Source organism: Saccostrea cucullata, unplaced genomic scaffold (assembly GCF_032062105.1).
Source record: "Saccostrea cucullata isolate Sc308-1 unplaced genomic scaffold, CSIRO_AGI_Scuc_v1 ctg11987, whole genome shotgun sequence".
Classification (NCBI taxonomy): Eukaryota; Metazoa; Mollusca; class Bivalvia; order Ostreida; family Ostreidae; genus Saccostrea; species Saccostrea cuccullata.
Genome location: NW_026928774.1, coordinates 1 through 8,600, shown reverse-complemented (window position 1 = coordinate 8,600; position 8,600 = coordinate 1).

Below are 8,600 nucleotides of genomic sequence, written 5' to 3'. Positions count from 1 at the left end.
AGAAAAATAGTTTAAACAGAGAAGGTGTCCCTCTTAATTAAGGAGGATCTCTACACCTATGAAGTATAACTGATTTTTGTTGCATGCATTTGTTACTAATAATGGAGTCAATATCCGATCAAATAAGGTTCCAAAGTATTTCACTTTATTTTTAAGAAATATTTAAAATATTTTATTTATTTTGTTAAAACCCATCCTTTCTATATTTTTAAAAGCCCGGTGCTTTAAATTTCTCTTCAAAGTTTAATGCTATAAAATATTGAAATAATAACCAACAAAGTTATAAATAAAATCTACATATTAATTTTTATTTCAATTTACAAAAATAGACAAAAGAAAAATTTAAACAGCATTTTCTTGAGAAGATCCCACATCTTCTCCAATATCTGAAAAGATATATAATATCAAAGGGTAAAAACAATGAAAAAAAGAAATTGAACAAAATTGAAAAACTGTCAAAAATTTCAAATTAACGTCCCTCTAGAGAATTTTTCACTCTTATGGAGACGCCACCACATGCCCGTGGACAGCTGTGTGGCAACGCACTTTGAAAAAATTATGCACTTTGAAAAAAATTTTCAAAGTGCGTTAAATTTGGGACCAACTCAACGCACTTTAAATAAAAAAAAATTTCAAAGTGCGTTAAGAGTTTACATCAATATATTTTACCATGGAGACACTTAACGCACTTTGAAAAAAATTAGAATTTTGATTTTAATAATGGAAAGCATGGATTTTTTACTTATCTATCGAAAAACTTATGAATTGATTTACTACCATCGAGAAGAGCAGAAGACGGGTAAAAAATCCTCTCAGCTCATTACTCTTCATCTTTCCATTATACAAGCGTCGCTAACAAATAAAACGGGGAAGGGGAATAATAAACCAAAAAAGGGTTAGCCACATTTTCAATGCCTATATGATGTATATCTTTCAAAATACGTAGGGGGCTTAGCCCCCTCCCTTTGCCCGGCCTTCGCCCGGTTTTGATGCCTATGCTTTTCCCTTAACATGGATATATGTCTTTAAATAATTCGTATGGTGTTGAAAATTTCAATGAATGAGTTAACTTTAAACAGATGAAAGCTAGAAATTTTAAGTACAGTAAAACGTAAAAGAGAGAAAGAATTTTCATTGTTTTGAAAATCATATTGACCCCTTTTTTCTGTAGAAAATTGCGATGCTTTATTACTTTAAGTTGTTCCCTTTTAACCACCTCCTTTGCATCTCTAATTTTTAACAAGAGGCCCAGGGGCCACAGCGCTCACCTGAGCACATCAGGCTTGAATTTACTCCACCACCCCTCCCCCCAGTTCATCATTTGAACAAACTAGAATCTACACTACCTGAGGATGATTCCATATAAATATCACTAATCATAGCTTTGAAGTACTTGAAAAGAAGATTTTAAAAGGTTTCCCTATATATCCCTATGTAAAACTTGGGTCGGCCATTTTGGCCCCACCCTAGCCCCGGGGGTCATGATTTGAACAAATTTGAATCTACACTACCTGAGGATGATTCCACATGAGTTTCATCTTTCCTGGCCCAGTGGTTCTTGAGAAGAAGATTTTTAAAGATTTTTCTTATATATTCCTATGTAAAACTTGGGTCGGCCATTTTGGCCCCACCCTTGCCCCGGGGGTCATGATTTGAACAAACTGTGAATCTACACTACCTGAGGATGCTTCCACATGAGTTTCATCTTTCCTGGCCCAGCGGTTCTGGAGAAGAAGATTTTTTTAAAATGCCATTAATTTTTAACTAATTCATGATTATCTCCCTTGGAAAAGGTTGTGGCCCTTCATTTGAAAAAAACTTTAATCCCCTTCAACCAAGGATACTTTGTGCCAAGTTTGGTTGAAATTGACCCAGTGGTTCTTGAGAAGAAGATGAAAATGTGAAAAGTTTACGAAAACGACGACGACAACGACGACGACGACGATAGACAACGGACAAATTTTGATCAGAAAAGCTCACTTGAGCCTTCGGCTCAGGTGAGCTAAAAAGAATTAAACGAATCGAAATAATGATAAAAAAAATCATCTCTCCATATTTTGTTAAAAGACCCATATCCTATTTATAACATTTACAAGAGGCCCATGGCCACATCGCTCACCTGAGCACCAAGGGTAGGAATAGTATAAAATGGCTTTTTATTGTAAAGTTTAAATCCAAAAGTAGTCCCATGACCAATCATGGATTTGCTATTTTTTAGAAAATGATTGAGAAGAAGATTTTTAAAGAATTTTCCTATATATTTCTATGTAAAACTTTGGTCGGCCATTTTAGCCCCGCCCTACCCCCGGGGGTCATGATTTGAAAAAAATTGAATCTACACTACCTGAACATGCTTCCATATAAATATGATGAATAATGGCTTTGTCATTCTTGAGAAGAAGATTTTTAAAGAATTTTCCTATATATCTCTATGTAAAACCTTGGTCGGCCATTTTGGCCCCGCCCTACCCCCGGGGGTCATGATTTGAACAAACTTGAATCTACACTACCTGAGCATGTTTCCATATAAATATGATGAATTATGGCTTTGTCATTCTTGAGAAGAAGATTTTTAAAGAATTTTCCTATATATTTCTATGTAAAACTTTGGTCGGCCATTTTGGCCACGCCCTACCCCCGGGGGTCATGATTTGAACAAATTTGAATCTACACAACCTGAGCATGCTTCCATATAAATATGATTAATTATGGCTTTGTCATTCTTGAGAAGAAGATTTTTAAAGAATTTTCCTATATATTTCTATGTAAAACTTTGGTCGGCCATTTTGGCCCCGCTCTACCCCCGGGGGTCATGATTTGAACAAAATTGAATCTACACTACCTGAACATGCTTCCATATAAATATGATGAATTATGGCTTTGTCATTCTTGAGAAGAAGATTTTTAAAGAATTTTCCTATATATTTCTATGTAAAAGTTTGGTCGGCCATTTTGGCCCCGCCCTACCCCGGGGGTCATGATTTGAACAAATTTGAATCTACACTACCTGAGGATGTTTCCCCATAAGTTTCATCTTTCCTGGCACAGTGGTTCTTGAGAAGAAGATTTTTAAAATATACCACTAAATTTTCATTAATTCCCAATTATCTCCCCTTGAATAAAAGCGTGGCCCTTCATTTGAACAAACTTGAATCCCCTTCACCCAAGGATACTTTGTGGCAAGTTTGGTTGAAATTGGCCCAGCGGTTCTTGAGAAGAAGTCGAAAATGTGAAAAGTTTACAGACAGACAGACGGACAGACGGACAGACAGACAGACAGACGGACGCCGGACAAAATGTGATCAGAAAAGCTCACTTGAGCCTTCGGCTCAGGTGAGCTAATAAAAAAAAAACTAAAATATTTAATACGTCAACATATCATGTCCTGAAGTGACCTTATCATAAAAAAAGTTAGCCAACCAGAATAAATTATTTATCATTACACTGAGTTACCAAAGCCACAGCAAGCAACGTATTCTACCTATAAAAACCGTAACACCGTAAAAGTTCTTGTAGGGGCGACACCAGGTGGATTAACATCTTATATTTCTACAGCTTATGGTGGATCAACAAGTGACCGTCAAATAGTTGAAAGAAGTAGGCTGTTGGAAATGTGCAATTCTGGAGATTCAATAATGGCGGACAAAGGTTTTAATGTGCAGGATATGTTTGTACACAGGAACATTCAAATAAATACACCAACATTTTTTCAAAAAGAAAAACAGAATGTCCTGTGCTACTGTGATTGAGGACAGAAAAATATCCAGCAAACGTGTGCACATTGAGAGGATCATTGGACTTGCAAAAACATTCAAAATTCTGACAGAGCCTATGAATAGCTCTGAAACAAAACTTTCTTCAGAAATAATCTATGTTTGTTTCATGTTGTGTAATTTTAAGAATTGCATAGTGCCATCTTATGCATAACTTGGTATTAAAAATGACATAATAAGAGAAAAAAGTCTTATTTCATTTTTCTTTATTGCAAGTACATTTACCATCATATGTCTTGAAAAAAGTTTTTTCCAACAGAGCAGACTTAAAAAAATCTTCATAGAATTCATTCAATTTTTTCTTCATCTCATCAATAAATTTATCATCCCTTTCTATTGCAAAGAACAAAAAGTCATTGAAAGTATACACAACAAATATACACTCATTTTTCTCTGCACAGTAAAGTTGTCCTTGGACCTGATAGTAATAGTCATGGGATTTATTCAAATAAAATTTACTCCCAGGCTGCTTAATATAAGAAACTGTTTTTGAGGAAATAAAACTGTTTCTAGCCACATATGGACACTTAACTTCAATCATGGTGTCATCGTCAATAATACCATCTGGGGTTGCTGCTAAATGAGGGGAGTCCAGACTGACACAAATTCCACTATCGTAAACTGTGCGTCCCGAAATTTCTTGGTACTTCTTCACAGCTTCTTTTTCGTATTTTCTTCCATGAAGAATAGGTTTGGCATTAATTTTTTGTGCCTTTGTTGTTAAGAAGTCAGCAAGTTTCACCTTATCAGTTCGATCAGTTGCTTTACATATTCTCCCGAATACTGAAGAATGAAGACGTTTACAACCTTCCTCAAACCAAAGGTCGTTGGCAGCTTGTGTAGCTGTTTTTATCATAACTTGACGTGCATTCTCCTCTGAAATTTCTGATACATTTAACAGTTTCAAATGATTTTCACTAAACGTGTCTTTTAGATAGTCATGGTCCAGGTTGTAAGCTTTCATGTTTACAGGCTCATACAGCTGAAAAATTGGGGTCTTACTAATATCTGGGTAATTCAAGCACACATTTCTAAAGTAAGACTGGTATCCCGGATTGCCTCTTAATTCAACTGGATGAGGGTCATAGTCATTATTGCATACTTCATCACAGCCTGGCATGTCCAACTGTCTTGCTTTCATAGGGCTTCCTTTATGGGGCTTAGCATGATGAAAAGTTTGTAACCTCTGTGTGCAGGTGAGTTCCGTTTTGTAAGTCCCATGCTTAACAAAATCTGCACATGAAAAAAGTACAGAACAGACATGCTTGCAATGTGCATCGGGTCCCATACCTGCCGCACATTCACACTGAGATTCTATAACACTTCTGTCTTTTCCTATCATAATGTCAACAACATATTTCACAGACTTCATCATTGAAGCTTTTACACTGCTTCTAACGAACCAATTTGAATCATGAAATGTCACCCTCACATACTGGATAAACCCATCGTTGTACATATCCCTTCCTTTCTTATCAGTTGTCTTAATAAACTTGGACAAGAAAGTGGAAATTTCTGCCTCGGTGCATCCTGGAAAGGTCTTGTCACCATGAAGGTCCTTGTAGAGTTGTGGATCTGGCGTCATCATCATAAATTCAGGTCCATAAACATCGGTCTTAGCACAATGTGCATTTCTTCTGTAGGCTTCAAGTCTGCAATAAAATAAGCCTATTTAATTTTTTTTCATGTATATTTTGAGTGAAACAGAGTGGCAACAATCAGGGAATAATAATACTGCTTCATAATAAAAATGTAGAGAAGTATTCTTATTTTACTGCAAGCACCAAGCAATATGACATCGATTTTAGAATTACCGAGGAAATTCAAGTTAAAAATCTAACACGCTAAGGTTGCAGATTATTTTAGAATTAGTCTCTTAAACCAGGTAATTCTGTTATTTACTGTCAATTTGACTTAATGTTAATCTTTTACACACCATTGATAATTATTTACCGTGTTATCAATAATGTTTACTTGGATTTGCATGAAAACATCGTATGTTTATTTACCTCTCCACAAGTTCCCACTTCCTTCCTGATTTCTTTGCTCCAAACTTTTCTAATTCGTTCTTAAGTTCGGGTATAGTCATATCACCACAATTAGATGCCATAGTAAGTAAAGGATAGTAACTGAAACGTGTGTGCTTTCCGATATCGTGTTCGAGAATGGATGCTGATTATCCATCTTCACAGGTTTTATCATTTTTGTAATGGACCGCATTTTCCTGTGGCGCCCCCTACCGATACAAGATAACATAACCGACTCCGGTTCCCCATTATTTGTAAGAATATTGATCAAGCCTGACATTTTTTCAAAGTGCGTTAATGTGGTCGATATCAACGCACTTTGAAAAGAAATTTAATTTTTTTCAAAGTGCGTTGGCCTGGTCCCAAATTTAACGCACTTTGAAATTTTCTTTAACTGCGTAATTTTTCGAAGTGCGTTGTAACACAGCTGCAAAGAACTGTATGCGGTATATTGCATATACTTGCCCCCACAAAAGTTACATTTTGAAAACTTCATGAAATGTGCTGAATTCAATAAATTGTATGAGAAATATAAATTAACAGAACATATTATAGTTTCAAAGCAGTTTATTCACAATTTTTGTTTTTATGACGTCACAAACTAGTCCAATTTTAGAAATTATTTCAGAAAGAGGACAAAATGGACAAAATTTCAACAATTTTAGCTTTTAAATTTATAGAGCGCATGTTTGTTCAGGATTAATATTTACATATTTCATTGATATTATCATTCTACACATTATATCAAAATATTGATCCTGAACACACATGCGCTCGGTGACTTTTACTCAAAATATCGACGAAATATGTACATTTTTCTGTAGAATTCATTAAAAACTGAAATTTACGTCATGTTTGTGACGTCATTACGTACATATGACGTCATTACTTATGAAAATATTCAGTGCTTTGAAGTCAGCATATATTCCCCTGTTTAAGAACTTAATTAAATATACCTCCATCAAAGTTTGATTTGGGGGGCAAATATTGGTTATTACCGAATAAAGTTCTTTTGTCCCATAGTCGGCACTCAAGGCCATTGAGCAGGGACCTTATTCACAAAGCCTCCGTAAACTTACCGGACCCGTAAACTTTGCGGAAACGACCCGCAGTCGAAAAATTCTTATTCACAAAGCCTCCGTAAATACCGCATCCGTAAACGTTGCGGAAACTCTCCGTAAATCATACGTTTTTTTACGGAAGGTTATGACTACCCGTAAAGATTCCGAAAATGAGCACTTGTTATAATATTTTCTAAGATTAGTTGAAATTTTGTCTTTTTAAATGTAAATTCAAATATTCAAAAATGCAGCAACTTCATTTTTTTATGTGATTGAGATGAAAAACAGCTTGGAGCACAAAATATTTTAAAGTACACTGTAATAACATTTTAATGTTATCATTTGTATCATTTGTATAGAGTTTCTTTTACTACGAAAAGTTTTAGAATATGCGATTCATATCAAATACAGTATGATTAGAATATGTTGTTCATATTCAATACAGTACAATACACTTACGACGAACACTCATGACGCCAATACAATTGTTACGTTATTTATGACGTCATATTGCACAGACATGGCGTTCCAGATAATGTTTCAGCGTTCTGTTTCAATAAGAAAAGATAGGGTTTTCCGAGATCGGTCACACCCCTTAGACATCTATGACGACACGGAATTGATTCGACGCTACAGAATGCCAAGATGGTGTATTCTTGAACTTATTGATACCTTGTCGAATGACTTAGAGCCTCCCACAATGAGGTCACACAGCATTCCTGCATCGCTGCAGGTATTTGCAGCGCTTCGGTTTTATGCTACGGGTTCATTTCAACAGGTATTTTAACTTCAAGAAACATTCATGTAGTGAGACATTTATATTTCTAAAATATTTAATTTGCTAATTTGTAGAAAATCCCATTTTTCAATTAAGTCAGTGATATATTAACGACGTTCGATCCTGATATTTAAAGTCTTAAACTTTTTTTGCCAAGTATATTTTTAGTTTCTACATACATAGCTTAATTAAAATTCAAATCAAAAAATGGGGGTCAATATGCTTCTTTTAGCGCTACAGTACATTTAATATGACCTTTCTGCACTGAAATTTGTGTCTTAATTAAAAATTACATCTTCGACGTTTTCCCTCCAATATTTTTATCCAATTAAAGCATGAAACAAAATGAACTCTAAGTCTGTTTAAAAAAAGACACTTAAAAATTGTGACTCAGAAAAAGTTTCAAATTGCTTCGCATAATCAATTATTTGACCTTTCTGCACTAATAAAATGTTATTTTTCCGCCACTGAAAATATAATAAGCAAGAAAATTATTTTAAAGTCTTAAACTTTTTCTGATTTTAAGCAAATAGGTCAAAGTTATCTGGAATATTTAGAAAAGAACTTCAAAAGTAGGGGTATATGATGTACATTTTCAGATATTACTAAAAAAGTGTGAATTTTAAGTTAAAATTGGCTCAATTTTTTCCCGGATTTTCAGAATATATTTACTATATTTGTCAAACTTTGTTGATAAAATTCATGAGAAATAATTTAATAGATATTTCAGAACCAGCATAACATATTTCACTGCAAAAAACAGCTTTGTGTGCAACCAGCATGGAAAAATAGGCATCCAAAATTAACAGTACTGTTAAAGTTCAAATGGAAAAAAACTGACCATTTTCGTCTAAAAAATCTTCCATCACAAAATATAGTCCCTAGCTTAATTCTACTTGAATGGAATTTAATCGAGGTTTTTTCATTGAATATACTTTAATTTGCATTGTAGAATTTAATT